Below are 17,508 nucleotides of genomic sequence, written 5' to 3' on the forward strand. Positions count from 1 at the left end.
TCAAAGGAGCTATTCTACGTGAAAAGTTCAAGCGAAATTAGTGATTTCGCTTCAAACTGGTTATTTCGCTTGAATTTAATAGTTGGTATTCCGCTTGAACTTCTTATTTCGCTTGAAGTTATTTTATTTCAGGTATTTCGCTTGAAAGTGTTGTTTTTCTTGAAAAACGTGTTACCGAATCATGGGTGAAGAATTTTACAACGCGTTCGCTACATCTTCGACTACTCCAGCTACCATTGCTCAAAACATGAATTTAGAAAATGAAACTGGAATTACACAAAAACCCCCGAAACTAATGAGCATTGAGGAGTATTACGGATGGAAAGATAGGTTTGAAAACTGGGTTCAAGCAAACCATCTGCGATCATGGGAATGTATTTTGAAGAAATATGTACTACCATGTACATATTTGCAAGTTGAAAAAGAAATTTCGGAATTCAATGACAAAGAACACGACATGTACAAAGCTGAAAAAATGATGATCAGTCTTCTTCAGCAAGCCATCAGAGAAGACATCTTTGTGTTGCTTCAACATGACAAGACTTCAGAATCAATCTGGGATGCTTTTAAAATCAAGTTTGAGGGAAGTGAAAAGATGATTAAAAGTAAAAAAGGCATTACTTAAGAAAGAATTTGATCTATTCACTAGTTTGCCCGGGGAAGATACAAAGAAATTAATAGAAAGATATTGCCACTTGGTGCGATCCATGTCAATGTTAAGCATAACCAAAGATCGTGAAGAATGGGTCGATAAGTTAGCTGACGCTTTACCTCAAAAGGATTGGGGTACATACTTGATGATCCTAAAGAACACTGGAGTGTATGATGGTTTGACGATATCTCAGTTCATCGAGAAAATTGAGGGTCAAGATCTGGAACAGCAAAAGATTGCGAGGATGAATAATCCGAGCGGTCAACAAGACGTGAAAATGTACTACAAAGGCAATGTTCCAGAAGTTGAAAGAAGCCCGAAAATACAAACTGCGTTTAGTGCTGGAAACTCATCTGAGAATGTTGAACAAAGTCCTAATAGCAGCAGTGGTTTCTCTTCATACCCAAATGTCAATCCCAAGAGTTCATCTTCAAGTTTCCATACTCAAACTTCAAAAAGTGGAAATGGTTGTGTGATACAATGCAATATTGCATTGAATCTTCCAGAAGGTCAAAGCTTTGCTGAAGAAATTGCCAAAGATCACATGTCTTTACTAGCAACTGTGCTACAATCCTATGAAGGTTTGGTTGCAGGGAGGATCGGAAATCCTATGCTGACAAAGGAGGATTACGATCAGATAGACGCTGAAGAAATGGAACTAATGGACATCAAATGGTGTCTAGCTAGTATCCTAAGAAGAGATGAAAAGTTCAAGATGATTACTAGAAGAAATGATTTTCTTGATGCACATGTTTCTACTTTAGGTTTTGATAAATCTAAAGTTACTTGTTTTCGATGCAGGGAGAAAGGTCATTTCAAGAGGGAATGCAAGAATCGAGAAGCAAGTGAAACAAAGAATCCATTCGGAAAAGATGATTACTACCGGAGAGCCATATATCAACAAGTTGGTCAACAACAACAACAAGAATCGCAGGTGGCTCATGGTAGAAAAGTACTAGAAGAGTCTTCAAAAAGAGCATGTTTAGTGAATCAAGAAAATTTTAGCTGGGATAAATACATTCCATCTGACAGCAAAGCATGCCTAATCAATCAAGATGATGAACGATTACCTGAAGGCTTTAGCTGAGATATGTTTGTAGATGAAAAAGGAGAGTTCAAAGCTTTCATTGCTAAAATTGTGAAAGAACCAGATATGTTTACCGAGTGGATGAAAGTTGTTGGTGTTAATGTGTCGAGTGAAGAAGAAAAGTCTTTTTCATCAGATGAAAGCTCACAAATTTCAGAAGAAAGCTCAGAAAGTTCAGAAAGAGCAATTGTTTTTGATCAAACACCTTCTGATTCAAGTCTTTCAGATGACAATTCTGACAAGTCAATTGAGTTTGATCAATCACCAACTGATGACAGTGGTGATGATGAAGAAGAAAGACATATTAATGTTGCAAAAATTCATCTATCTCCTGAAAGCTTTCAATTTTATTTTGCAGATCGCTTGGAGAAATTGAAGGAGAGACGAACAACAAAAGAGCAAAAGAAAATGAAGTCTGAAAGTCTTGTTCAAAAAGAAGAGACTGTTCAAAACGAAGAAGTTCAAATTGTTGCTGAAAACATTGTTGAAACTAAGAAGGTGATTGAAGCTGAGAGAATCAGTGAAGCAGAAAAGGTTGTGGAAGTCATCAACCTGTGTTCAAAGTGTCTAGAATCTTCTAAAGAATGTGCAGATAAAGATGAAAAATTGGCTGAGCTTGAGAAGATGAAAGAACAATTACTGTTCAATCTCAATTACGTGAAGGAATCTTACGATGTATTGAATAGAACAGTAACTGGTCTTCAAAAGACAAATTCTAAGAGAGAAGATGCTTTGACAATGATGAATGCAACGATGATGACGAAACAAAAAGCAATTAGTCATTACATTGAAGAATGTGCCAAGCTGAAACAAGAGTTGGAGACTGAGAAAATTGAGAATGAGAGAATCAGACGCTTATTACAAAGTTATTCTAGTTCTGATTATCTTATTGATCGAATTTATCCAACTGTTGCAGGTTTCGAAGCATTTCAGGAAGAAAAGCAAAAGAAGAAGAATACTGGTAAGAAACCGAGTGTTACCTATAACAAATGTCCGCCTACGATCTGGGAAGGTTATTCTCCCAGAAAACCAAATGAGGAGCAAGATCAAAAGGCAGTCAATATAAAACTAAAATCCGAAACAACTGATGGTTTACTAGAAAACATTGACGTCACTTTCACATCGTCTGACACTGATCATGAGCTTGAGTTAATAAAAAAGGTGGTCGATCAGGTGTTGGATACAGATGAGGAGTCTGAGTCTGGAGGTTCAAGTTCGTCAGTCAACAGTCCAAAGACATCGGTTAAACGGGTTTATAGTAAAGAGTTTTTACTATCAAAATCTAATTTGAATGAAGAAACATTTGAAGTTGCATACACTTTGAATGATTCTGACAAATTATATTCTGATAAAGAATTTCCAATAAGAAGTGTTAGATTTGAAATGATCAAAAAGTTTTTCAAAATGACAGAAATTAATATTTCTGAAATAAAATATTTAAATCTTACTGAAAAACCTAAAAAATACACTTCAAGAGTTCAACAGCGATTAAACAAGAAAAAGGGTTACAGTTCTGGTTTTCAAAAGAAATCAAACCATAATGGTAACTACAAAAAGAAAGATTGGGTTTTATTCCACCTGAAAATTATAAAAATGATAAAATGTCAAACAATCACGAAATTTATTTTAGGAGGAAGTGCTGAAGAAGAACAGAAGAAACCTTTCTGGAGACAATCAAACCAGGAGTTTCTTGCTGAGAAGAAGAGAATAGGAACTGGAGTTTTTCACAGAAAAGATACAAGAACCTGTTTTAAATGCAATGAAGCTGGTCACATTGCATGGAATTGTCCTTTGGTCATCAAGAAAAAAACAGGGAGTTTCTGTAAAACTTAAAGAAAAAGTTGTCGATATTGAACCACCAACTGAGAAATTCAAAATTTCTGATAATTCAACTTATGAAGTTGGTGAGTGTTCAAAGAAAAATTTTTACAAAAGAAGAGCAAAAGACAACCAAATGTGGGTTGTTAAAAAGTTTTCTGAAAAAGTCGGCGATGAATCTGGTTCCACAAAGTCAGAAGAGCCACGAGTTGAAATGAAAGAAGAAAAATCAGTGCCTTCAGTGAATGATGAGTATTTTCCATCATTGAAGGATGAAAAGTTTAAACAGAAAGTTGGAAAAGTTGAAATCTCAAATCAATTCTATTCTGTGAAAGAAGAATTTGATATTGAGAAAGCATTCAATGGGAATGTTAAGAAAATTTTTGGGAAAATGTTGGAGGGTAAAGTTCAAGGGGTTAAAGACCTTTATGCTACAAAGAAGGCAACTTATAACCCAACTGAGTTAGAATTAAAATCACCCAAGGTTGGTCAGACTTGGGTGGAAATTCTTTTTCCTTAAATAATCTGACTTGCCGGAGATCCCAAGTTTGTAATCGTGGATCAGGAATCGGCATCATTCTTGTTAAAATAGTTTTTGTGAAAAATCTTAAGATTGTTGAATCTTACAGGTTGTGACTTGCCAGAGCTTACAGGTTGGTAAGTGTGAAGCAGGAATCGGCATTTATTTTTATTGGTAAAATGAATTTGTGTAGATGTTTAATTCCTACAAGAGGTACAGAAAATTGCTCTTACAAGTGGTAAATCAGGGACATTCAGTTGTACTTGATTTTCTACAATTGGTTAATGTTGAACTATGTGATGATTATCCCCGTACTTATAAATGGTTTAAAATCAACAAAACTTATTTTCCGAAAACATCATTTTGATTGAAACAAACTTAAGTGTTTTGAAATCAAATTGAGAAAATAGTTTTTTGAAAGGGGGAGTTCTGATTGTTTATGCCTAGTGAATGGCGAATTGAAGCGATTCAACATCAGTTTGTCAATTTTTCTGTAAAGTTTGTTTTCAAATTTTTTAAATGTGTTTGCATTTTAGGGGGAGTAAGAATTTCAGAAAATCCAAAAACATTAGAAAATTTGAAAACTCCAAAAACATGATAAAATTCAAAATGAGTTTAGTTGTCAAAAAGAGGAAATGATAGTACATCAGTGGACTATCAAAACATGCTAAAGAAATTTAAAGTAAAAAATGTGATAAATGGTCTCACTGATGATATGCCAGTAGGTTTTTGCACATTCAGTAAAGTGTGACGAGATATAAACCTAAATTTCAAACTTGCTTATATCGTGGGGAACATTTCTTGGATATATAGGTAACCCCTGAAATCTTGTTTGAAAGGTCCCTCTTTCTGAGATACTAGGTCTTTATACTCAATGATATCTGGGGTATTATCCCGGGACTTCTGCTGAATGGAAATTCTTACCTAGTCCCCGCATAATACTTTGCAAATTGCTTGAAATATAGCGCCGCCCTCAGCAAAAATGATGAAACAATAAAATTGATAATCATTGCTGTTGAAGAAAAGATCCTCTAAAGGGACACACCAAAAGTCGAGCCGTCATCTCTCTGCTGAACGGAAGTTCTGACCTGAGCTCTCACGGTTTCGCATCTAACCCCTTTACAGATATCATCTGTGGTATACTCAACTGTAAGACTGAATATTGGGATCTGGATACGGGAGTATATTCAAGTAGTGGGATACACAGATAAGTTCAAGTAATTAAAACATTAATATCGTATCTCGAAACAGTTGAACTTTGTGTGAAAATTTAAGTGGATCAGTATACTGACAATCTAAGTGAATCGTTTAGAACATAAAATGTCTAAAGCTTAACGGTGTTGGTGATTTGTCTCAGAAACTGATATGATCCTCTTACACAAACTCTCAAAAAGATTGTCTGTAAATATTTCTTTACTGCATTTCATTCAATACAAAAATCCAAAAAGATTTTTAGTGTGTTTTAGCATAAATTTTGAAAAATTCAAAAAGATTTTTGACAACTGATGTTGGAAAGATGATTTTCAAAATTCCAAGTGCTGAACATAATGATCTTTTTGAGGGGGAGTCGGTTAAATCTGAAAATATTTGAATATTTTTCTGCAAAGTGGTCACATATATTCTAGTTGTTTTGAATAGGAGAGTTTATGTTGGTGCATACATCTTTATATTAGATTGTTAAAATCTTTGGAACTTATGTTTATGAAAGAGACTATGCAGGTTTGAAACAGAGCAGGGTTAATCGATCCTGAGAAGTTTGTGATTGGAGAAAGCCAGATTTCGATACCTGAGCAGAATGAGAACCAGATTATGATCCTGAAGCTGATGATGCTGATGAACTTAAGGAATTCCAGCACATTGAAAGGGGGAGTCTGAAGACATTCGAGGGAAGAGTTAGAAAGAGTGAAGCCCGAAGACTGATAAAGACTGAAGATGCGAAGACTCGACACTTATGACTCGTCAACATCTGAGGGGGAGTCTGTTGGTGCAGACATCTGTCGACTTCGTCTTGTATCGAGTCTTGTACTAGATATGTTAGATCAGGGCACGTTGTACGAGAAAATAGCAGATTTAGGTGTAATATGTGCTAATTCCGCTTGAGTGAGCATATTCCGCTTGAAATGACTTGTGTCATTTTCAAGCGAAATCATGAAGGCTATATATACATCTCAAGCGAAATCATATGTAATAGTGGTAACATTTGGGATTTTGGATACCGAGGTGCTGCCGGTTTATCCAGTAGTTGTATTTGCTGTTATATAAATCAGAAAGTGGTTTAAATTGATTTGAAAGCTGTTTCGAAGTCTGTTTCTAAGTTTCCGCCTCTGAAACAGATAAAAACTCCTTTGATCGACTCGTTCGGGTCTGAAAACGATCCTACAATCTCCCCTTGAACAGATGATGCCAAAACACTTCATTATTCATGATCTTTATTGTCTCATCAACATTTCCCTAACTTGCCCTTGAATTGAAGTTCAAAGTTAAGGGAATCTTCATCATCCTCATCCCTGCAAAGTTGAAGTGCTAAGAGATCTTGGAGGTCAGCTACACTCAGGCATAGTGTATCCTCCCTTGATATGTGTTCAACTACTCCACTGGACTTGAGCAAGGTCAATACATGGGTCTTTTGATCAGACTTCCACTTTAGTATTTTTTAGTTCAGTGGGTTTCTTAGGAGAGTTCTTATTTTTGACGAGTTTGGTGATGGAGGCCTGCTTATCAAGCTTGTGGCATTTTCTTACTGTTTTGAAGTAGGAACCTCTCCAGACATCCTCTTGATGGCCTCTTTCATGATTTCAGTTTCTCTTTCTGCATCTTCTGCATTAATCTGCTTTTGCCTTTTTCTTTGATTCAAGGCAATGATGGAAGGGTCAGATGATGTGAACAATGTTTTTAAAGAGACGGCCTGCTGGTTTAGCTCATCAGCTTTCTTAATCCTGTATGCAGGTTTCTTTGGAGCTCTAGGGTCTGTCTCTCTTAGTTTTTCCACTTCTCATACACCATGTCAGTGTACTGCCTAGACCATTTTGAAATGTTCTTTTCTGAACCATACTTGGCTGCAACCAACTCAGCCTTCTTTCTTTTGTATTCCAGGTTAAGCTTTACAATAGTCTTTTTGTACTTATTCCAGTCTGGTGCAGACCTTTTCAAACTGTGATCATTTCTTACCCTTTCAATTCTGTTTACTTCAGCTTTGAGTGCAATGAGTGGCCAGTCTTTAAATTGATCAACTTTAGCAGGATATAACTTGTCTCTCATGATTAGCTCTAAGAGGTCTTTTCTCATTTCCTTTTGTAGGTCAGCATTTGGTGGTAAGTTTGACATCTCTTTGCTTAAGTCTCTTGCATAATCTTCCAATTTCTTGACTTTACTGAGCAAAAGCTGCATTCGACTTGAGATGCTACTATCATTCTCCCCTTGACCTTCATACTTGGCGTGTAATTCAGCTTGCTTTGCGTTGAGTTTTAAATACTCATGCATATTCTTGGGAGGTCTGAAGCCATGAAGGGAAGGAAATTTCCTTTTTGCAGGATCATCTACTGTATAGAATTGCCTCATTTCATTTTTAACTGCATGCAATTCCAGAGGATAGTCTGCTGCTAATGGAACGAATCTTGAGGGAACATGTCCTTCAATTGTTTTTAGGTCAGTGATTGGGTTTGATAATGATGATGGTGGTGGAATGGATGGTTTAGGGTTGGTTTGAATGAAAGGTGTGGATGATATAGGAGTAGGTGCTAGTATCATCATCATGCACCTGAAACTTTCTTTTTCTGGTGTAAACCTTTGTAGGAGAAGGGATTTTTGTTTGGGATTTTGAAATAGGAATGATTATTGCTTGGGAAGGAGATTTGAAAGTGGTAGATGACTGACTAACAGTTGTTGAAACAACTGTTGTTTCAACCAATGTTGTCATAACTACTGTTGAAGTGTCAACAGTTGTCTTCTGCTTTTTGGCAGGTGGGTTTTGTGGTGAAGGTGTAGTTTTGGGTGTGTCAGTGGTTGGTTTTTCTGAATCATCAGTGGTTGGCTTTTTGGGTGTTTGTTTTCTTGTTTGTGGTTTTGAGAACTTTGCAAGTGGTGGTTTGTTATGCTTGAAAGATTTCTTTCTGGTGGAAGTGCCAACACCCTTTGTTTTCATTTCCCATTCTTTTCTTGTATTTTGTTCCTTTCTCCATTGCCTTTCATGTGTTTCATTCTGATTTTGAATTGTCTTTCTGTTTTTCTCCACTTCATCTGCTAGAATATTAAGGGTTTCATCAACTCCCTTTTTCTTTTCTTTAACAGGTGTTTCAGCAGTGGTTTCAGAAGACTTCTTTTCAGTTTCTAGCTTTTGATTTGGCTTTTGCTTTGGAGTAGGTCTTCCAAACTTCTTCATGTCATGTTTCTCCCCCTTTTTGGCATCATCATCTTGATCATCATCATCTTTGTAGATGGATGCAGGGGCAATGCTAATAATTTTAACTAAGGCCTCTTTGATGGCTTTGATGTTGAAACACCCGCTTTTGCGTCTAGAAGAAATGACATCCAAAGACGCTAGAAAACATAAACTTTTAAAATATACGAATCTTTGACAACCCAAAAAGGTAAATTACTTACTAGAGTAATTTAATAGACATAAAAAATACCAACTTGAATACATAATTAAAATTTTTACAAAAATTGGGCATGACCCGTCCGTAAAACGAGTATGCCCCTGTTTTAACCACAACCAAAACAATATCATTCTACAAGATACTACTAAAACTAAAACATCAAGTACTTAAAGGCGTTTTACCAACAATTTGTACAAAAAGTATTTTGACCCAAAACATTAACATAAGCTAGCGGAAGCGCTTGGTAAGACATATTTTGATCGTGTGCTCGCTCCATTTCGCCGAGTCGCCTAAGTTGAGGATTTACCTACATTCAATGACAAGACTTCAAAAGTTAGTCGTAATTCTCATTTAACTCAATGTAACAACATATTAGCTTCATTCGTTCATATGATTTCATTATTTTTACGCATTCGATTTACCCAATTAAATGGGTAATGGCATATACCCTCATAATGAGGTTCAAGCTTATCGCATACGACCCGGTAACATCGGGTTAATTGCTTTCAACATAAATCTTTCTTTTCCATCCGTATAACGGATTAAACTTCAAGCATTTGTCATAGCATTCATGACCACCCGTTCAAAACGGGTAGTAGCTTATTCTTACTCGACTTGTTCAACTAGAACTTGTCGACTTGCATAGCTTATCATACCCTTTGTTAGCATAACCAAATCCGCAAGGGATTTGCTATTTCGCATCCACTATAACATAACTTCTAAAACCTTTTTCGAGATAACTTTTACATCTAACCAATCTTTATCCATAAAGAAATTGCACGAATTGTATTATCAAATAATAACATTCAATATCATCGTAAATCTACTAGTAGAGTAAATAAAGTTCAAAAGAACTTACCGCGATCTTGAGATACTTATGCCTTCGAGTGACTTGCGCCTTCTTCCTTCTTCGTGCCTATATGTCATAATCCCATACTTTAGCTTTTAAAAACATTACTTTCACAATCCTTATAGTTCATTATGGTGTCTACTAATCACATACGCCATTATCATAAAGAAGTTACATCGACTTAACAAGTATTCATGTAAAAACCATAACTAAACTCACTTAGGCATTTCATCAAACACATTGCGTGCGTACCATCTACAAGGCATAGTGTACAAGTATATTATGTATGATCTTACTAGTTCATATCAAAATCATGAAATTCAACTAATTTTCACATAACCTTCATCCTAAATCAGATCCTTATAATAATAATCTACAACATCTAACTTCATATATCATAACCATACTCAATTTAACACATTCAGCATCTTCATCTTCATAACATTACTACTACAAGTGGGTTTTAATCTAAACATCAAAATAGTCAGAATTTCAAGCATGATTCATATTTCATGAGATGATTCTATCTCACTATCATTCTAATTTCATACATCTTCACGGATTGGTTCAAAACCCAATTCATCAAGATCATCAAATCAACTAATTTAACTTACCTAGGGTTGAGGATACTTAGATGATTGAGAAATTAAAGACATGCATTCGAATTTGTCCTTGAATCATCTTCAATTTGCTGAAATTGTTAAGCTTTAGGGTTTTTCCCTTCTCTTCTCTTGCTCGATCGACCAGAACCCAGATGTGGGTATTTGGTTTTAATTTTTGTTTACTAATTAAAACATTTAGTGTATTACTTACACAATGGACCCTCCCACTTAGAAAGAGTGTTCAACTTAGGCTTTCCCATAAACTAACTTATCATTTTTGTCATATTTAATTACTATGTTAGATTATTTGCTTATTTTCACTTATCATTATACTAAACAAGTTTTGGGGTGTTACAAGTCTACCCCTCTTAAAAGAGGTTTCGTCCACGAAACCTTTCTCATTCCGACTAGACCCATTCTACTCTTATTTTTTTCTCATCTATTCATTCACGATGCTTACTACAACCTAAAGGCATTTGGGATCTCGGCGAAAGTTTAATCAATGCACAAACATATTTGTGCGCATTGTCCATCCGTTCTTAAATTAGGTGAATTACTTTCATAATCGCATATAAGTCAGAATCTGATCCAGAGCTCTTACTAGTGTCGTTTTTACCTTATGATGCTAGCTCCTAGCATACATCACCACTAGCGATTCGTTCATTGAAATGTATTTCAATTGTATAATATTGGTCGTACAAGCCTATGCTTATGGCTTGTTTCTATCTTTCTAACTCAGCATAACATATTCATACACGATATAATTCATTATTGTAACCAAGAGAAAACCCTATCATCCCATTACTAACATTCTTCTAACTACTTTCTTATTCATATGAGGGCTTAGCATATCATTATACGCATACTATATACATTTAAATGACTTGGTAGTATTATAACAAGGCTACCCTCTTCCTAATTATTTTTTTATATGCTTACTAAGAGCAATAAGTATCGTTCTACGGTTACTACTGTTACTTAGACTAATTACAACTTTGAGTTTAGTCTCAAAATTTAATCCTTCTCAGCACTTTATTATTAGCTCTTTGCATGAACTACTTATTATACTAACCTCGACTTTATTGTATAAATTAGTTATCCGCGTACCAGATCGATCTGCTTCTTTATATGTACCTTCCGTACCAGAATTGGTCTCATTTATTCATGAAATATGCTCTCACCCGTGGGCATCCTTCCACTAGCTTCAATACTATCATTTTACTAAGAATTTCATCATATTTATCTATAAATAAATAATCAGCACATAACCTTTCATAATTGTGTCCTACAGGGTGTTTGTTCGCCTATTGTATCTTTCAAAGTTTTCTTACGTACATGCTAAACATATCATACATTCCATTTCTTACATACAATCCTTTCTTTTTATTGGTTGTTTCTCCAATTTTCACAGTTTGACCTTTCAAGGTCAGACTAACACCCCCTCACCTACTGCGGTTGCATCGAGGTACACGTTCGTACTATATATTTGCACAATTGCAAGGACTTCATTTATTTCGTTTGACTTTTCCAAAGTCTAATTGTAAATGCATTCTTACATATGGGTATCAGTTATCCTATTCTGACACATCATTCTCTAGTCGAGCCCTAAGCTCCTATTAAAAATATAATCTTTTTATACGTGCCTGGCGCGGGTCAAAACCCTTGACTCATTATTTACACTTTGCGATGGTTAATGCTTTCCAAACTGTGACAAAGAATGCCCATACATTATGCTCTCCTATAAGTAATCAACTTGACAAACAAACATTAAATACCGGGTTCAAATGGCAATCGCCATTTGACCCGTATAACTTATTTAAGTTTGGTACTTAGTTTTTATTCTCACTTGTTTAATCCGTCTTCACTTACGTATTCAAACTTTAATTTATTACTTTTCTTTTTTTTTTCTTTTACTGGTTTGAATCCATTTCTCATATTCTAACATTTTCATCCGTACCTTACGTTCTTCCGTCGTAACATTTACCATGTCATTTCTTATGATATATTTTCGTATTAATCTTCTACATTCAACTTCAAGTGTTGGGTCCTAGCACTAATTCCATGTCCTAATTCATGTAGCGCGTCTCTACCCGACACTCTACATCCTATTTCTAGTGGTGTTCCCACCATTCTTTCTTAAGTTTGATTCACATTCAATCGTAAGCTTAAACTTTTCATTCTTATCTTTGTTTCTTATATTGATCCAATCCTTTAAGAATCGTTAGACCCCTTTTTTGCTAGCTTGACCGGACATAAGTGAGATGATTCTCGTGTTTTTCTCGAGCTTCGGTCAATTCAGGACCATCTTTTAATATATCATTTCCATTTGTTCGTTCACCTTGTTTGTTGTTAATTCACCTACATTCTCTAGCATGTCTCTTACTAATGAGTATCCTACATTATACGTTGCATTTCTTACGTAATATTTCCAAAATTTGTAAATAATTATTATTTACTGACTTTATATGATTTGGCCTTTTAATGTTATTCACCACTTAGTACCTATTGTATATAAGTACTGTATCACGCGTTGTACTTTCTTTCAATTCAACATATTTACAAAATGTCTTTAGCTAATACCTCACCTAACATTCTCTCCATACCTTTCATTAACATTACCAAGTTCTCATTTCCGCCTTAAAACTTCTCAACTAGAATCTATGACCGGTTTACCCCTATAATGAGGTCTTACCGGTTTAACATAAGCCAACTATTCCAACTAAAACATATCTTAACATTTCTCATTTATTTATATGTTTCACTTTAATTTTCGACTGTTCAAATACTCATACATCTTCATGTGGATAAATTCGAAGTGATGGCGAAATCACTTACCTTTAGCGTCCATGTTCATGCTTGCTGCATCACTTTCTCTTACCCTGTTTACCATCCATGCTTGAGTCAATTGACAAGATTTCATCCTTACATATTATTGCGTTCGTAACATCTTTAGCTTACGTGAGCATACTCACAACTATTCACAAGTTAATTGACTTTCGTTAGTCAAATTTCGTATAAATGAGACATTTCCTAATAGTTATCTCATTTCCAATTCATACATCTAAACTATCATCAAGCATAACACATAAATCATTGAATACATAACACATTAACTCTTTACCTTAACATTTGAGTCTAATGGCCGTTCTATAATATTCCTATACTGTTGACTTTTAGGAAGTCAACTGTCTTGCTTACACACTTTAAACTTTTAAACATGTATCCATCTAAATATGGTAGTCCATAATATTAATATCCTACGCATTTCATACTCGTATTGTATGATATATACAATTTACGTGATCCTCTAAACAATACACATATACATTCAATTACACATACTTTTACATGCTAATGTTTCATTATTCTACAATTAGCAAATATCATTCAAGGTAACTATATATCATAATTCCAACATATCCTTTACTAATAAGCTCATATGATTCACATTTAGCACATATTCGCCTCTTACCATAACAAAACAAATCATTAAATACACATAAGCATCACACCATTCATGTACAAGGTACAAGTCTCTAATGCGTAATTCTATCAAAGCATACTTTCATCTAAATTTTTATACGAACTCCAACTCCACTTTATACATTCGTCATTCATTTCATGCCATTCCATATGTTACATTCGACTTTTATAAATTTTACTTTATCGCCAACGATCTTCATAACTTGACAAGAACATAAAACGGGTATTTCTAAGAAGTATGGGAACTTAAATCATAATTCACAAGCTTCTATACATCATAGTTCATTAGCCCATAATTACTTCATTCGCATTCTTAAATTTTAAACTTTTACTCCCCTTTTTAAACTTTCATCATTCACTTAGTATCATTCGACACATTACTTTCAACTTTTACATTTAATACGGATTATAAGCTTTCAACATATCATTATTCATTAGTCCATATTACTTATCCTCATTCTTACATTTCGAGCTTTACTTCATACGTTCGTCGTTTGTTTTATACCCTTTTGTACATTCCATTCAACGTTTAATGGTTTTATACCATTGCCATTATTTATTTATTTCTTACATACTTAATTTGCTTCATAATGACTATACAAAACCGTGAATCAGGCTCCCGGGAAGTATCGTTAATTAAAATTTGGAAAATCTTAAAATTTTCGTGAGCTGGATTACACAAGCCGTCGGCGACGGCTTCCTAACCCGTCGGCGACGGGCTCCAGAAAGTGGCGTCAGCCACTTTAGTCCGTCGACAGGCAATTAGGGCGTCGGCATTAGGGGGGCGTCGGCGACGGCCAGAGGCCCGTCGGCGACGGCCTCTCCTCTGCTTGATCGCTGCTGAACTTTATTTTTAGCTGTCCCGACTGTTTTCCGGGTCCGTTTTCAGCTACCCGGGTCCAGGGATTTCTCATTTTATCCATCTTAACACTTCTTAACCTAATTAATCTTAAATCTTAAACCGTAACGCACTACACATACTCATATTAAGCGAATGTTTAAAATTCTTACCTCATTGGCGATCTCGGAGCGAGCACATTTGCACGAGCCATCGGTTTGAGTTCGAGCACTAAGACTCTTGCCCGAATCCCTCAAACCTTGGCTCTGATACCAACTTGAAACACCCGCTTTTGCGTCTAGAAGAAATGACATCCAAAGACGCTAGAAAACATAAACTTTTAAAATATACGAATCTTTGACAACCCAAAAAGGTAAATTACTTACTAGAGTAATTTAATAGACATAAAAAATACCAACTTGAATACATAATTAAAATTTTTACAAAAATTGGGCATGACCCGTCCGTAAAACGAGTATGCCCCTGTTTTAACCACAACCAAAACAATATCATTCTACAAGATACTACTAAAACTAAAACATCAAGTACTTAAAGGCGTTTTACCAACAATTTGTACAAAAAGTATTTTGACCCAAAACATTAACATAAGCTAGCGGAAGCGCTTGGTAAGACATATTTTGATCGTGTGCTCGCTCCATTTCGCCGAGTCGCCTAAGTTGAGGATTTACCTACATTCAATGACAAGACTTCAAAAGTTAGTCGTAATTCTCATTTAACTCAATGTAACAACATATTAGCTTCATTCGTTCATATGATTTCATTATTTTTACGCATTCGATTTACCCAATTAAATGGGTAATGGCATATACCCTCATAATGAGGTTCAAGCTTATCGCATACGACCCGGTAACATCGGGTTAATTGCTTTCAACATAAATCTTTCTTTTCCATCCGTATAACGGATTAAACTTCAAGCATTTGTCATAGCATTCATGACCACCCGTTCAAAACGGGTAGTAGCTTATTCTTACTCGACTTGTTCAACTAGAACTTGTCGACTTGCATAGCTTATCATACCCTTTGTTAGCATAACCAAATCCGCAAGGGATTTGCTATTTCGCATCCACTATAACATAACTTCTAAAACCTTTTTCGAGATAACTTTTACATCTAACCAATCTTTATCCATAAAGAAATTGCACGAATTGTATTATCAAATAATAACATTCAATATCATCGTAAATCTACTAGTAGAGTAAATAAAGTTCAAAAGAACTTACCGCGATCTTGAGATACTTATGCCTTCGAGTGACTTGCGCCTTCTTCCTTCTTCGTGCCTATATGTCATAATCCCATACTTTAGCTTTTAAAAACATTACTTTCACAATCCTTATAGTTCATTATGGTGTCTACTAATCACATACGCCATTATCATAAAGAAGTTACATCGACTTAACAAGTATTCATGTAAAAACCATAACTAAACTCACTTAGGCATTTCATCAAACACATTGCGTGCGTACCATCTACAAGGCATAGTGTACAAGTATATTATGCATGATCTTACTAGTTCATATCAAAATCATGAAATTCAACTAATTTTCACATAACCTTCATCCTAAATCAGATCCTTATAATAATAATCTACAACATCTAACTTCATATATCATAACCATACTCAATTTAACACATTCAGCATCTTCATCTTCATAACATTACTACTACAAGTGGGTTTTAATCTAAACATCAAAATAGTCAGAATTTCAAGCATGATTCATATTTCATGAGATGATTCTATCTCACTATCATTCTAATTTCATACATCTTCACGGATTGGTTCAAAACCCAATTCATCAAGATCATCAAATCAACTAATTTAACTTACCTAGGGTTGAGGATACTTAGATGATTGAGAAATTAAAGACATGCATTCGAATTTGTCCTTGAATCATCTTCAATTTGCTGAAATTGTTAAGCTTTAGGGTTTTTCCCTTCTCTTCTCTTGCTCGATCGACCAGAACCCAGATGTGGGTATTTGGTTTTAATTTTTGTTTACTAATTAAAACATTTAGTGTATTACTTACACAATGGACCCTCCCACTTAGAAAGAGTGTTCAACTTAGGCTTTCCCATAAACTAACTTATCATTTTTGTCATATTTAATTACTATGTTAGATTATTTGCTTATTTTCACTTATCATTATACTAAACAAGTTTTGGGGTGTTACAGATGTCAGCCTGAGTGTCCTTGTATCTTGCAACAACCATGTTTCTAATCAGAGCCATTTGATGGTTGTGCTGAGTTTCTGCAAGTTCCCTTTGAGCAGTGATAATTGGCTGAATTGCATTCCCAAGCTCTTGGGAATACTGTTGTGGAGTAGGTTGACTTTTGGAAACTTCTACCAACTGTTTGATCATATATTGCATATTGTTGATAGTGGTTTCAATTGTATCAAGTCTGTCTGTCAATTGTTGATATCTTAAACCATCACCCAAGTTAATGGATAATCTGATTTCCCATCAGCAGTGGTTGTATCAACTGTTGGACCAGGAGAAGTCTCCAATGGTTCATCAACTGATGCCCCTTTTTCTTGGTACTGGGGACTTCATTCTTCACCAGTGGTTACCTTAGTAAGCTCACCAGTGGTTAACTTGAACACACCAGTGGATACCTTGGTTCCCAAAGAAGAAATTTCCTTCAAGGGAGTCTAACTTATGAAACTACTGTCCAGGTGTAGATCAGTGGATCCAACACCTGTAGTAGCTGCTCCACTTGAACTACCAACAGGAATTTCATGAAACTCTTGTGGTGTAACCTCCTCAACTGTTTGTGGGATAACCAATTGAGGTATTTCAGACACAGCCATTGTTGTGGTTGTACTCTCAGTAATGAGTTGGTGAGAGGGGCTGTTTTGTGTCTGAAGCTCAATGGTATCAAACAGAGGTATGATGGATGGTGGTAGTTGTGATAAGGGGATAGGAGTTGAAAAAGAGTTTGCCTAGGGAGAAGGGCTGTTAAACATATCCTCAAGTGTGGTATATGCTTCATTTTGTGGTGTCCCTATGCTTACAACCTGTTCTTTTTGTGAGGAAGCAGGAGGA

General features: G+C 35.4%; 2 long non-coding RNA genes across 2 annotated transcripts; both read right to left on the reverse strand.

Moving 5' to 3' along the window:
* Positions 1 to 8,710: 8,710 nt before the first annotated feature.
* LOC110896806 lies at positions 8,711 to 10,266 on the reverse strand. Its single transcript, XR_002568179.2, has 3 exons — positions 10,137 to 10,266; positions 9,532 to 9,588; positions 8,711 to 8,979 (listed from the first exon to the last, which is right to left on the reverse strand). It is a non-coding gene; the product is annotated as an uncharacterized LOC110896806 (long non-coding RNA).
* A 4,599-nt stretch (positions 10,267 to 14,865) lies between these two features.
* Positions 14,866 to 16,421, reverse strand: LOC110896807. The gene is made up of 3 exons (XR_002568180.2): positions 16,292 to 16,421; positions 15,687 to 15,743; positions 14,866 to 15,134 (listed from the first exon to the last, which is right to left on the reverse strand). It is a non-coding gene; the product is annotated as an uncharacterized LOC110896807 (long non-coding RNA).
* Positions 16,422 to 17,508: the final 1,087 nt, after the last annotated feature.

Source organism: Helianthus annuus, chromosome 12, assembly GCF_002127325.2.
Source record: "Helianthus annuus cultivar XRQ/B chromosome 12, HanXRQr2.0-SUNRISE, whole genome shotgun sequence".
Taxonomy (NCBI): Eukaryota; Viridiplantae; Streptophyta; class Magnoliopsida; order Asterales; family Asteraceae; genus Helianthus; species Helianthus annuus.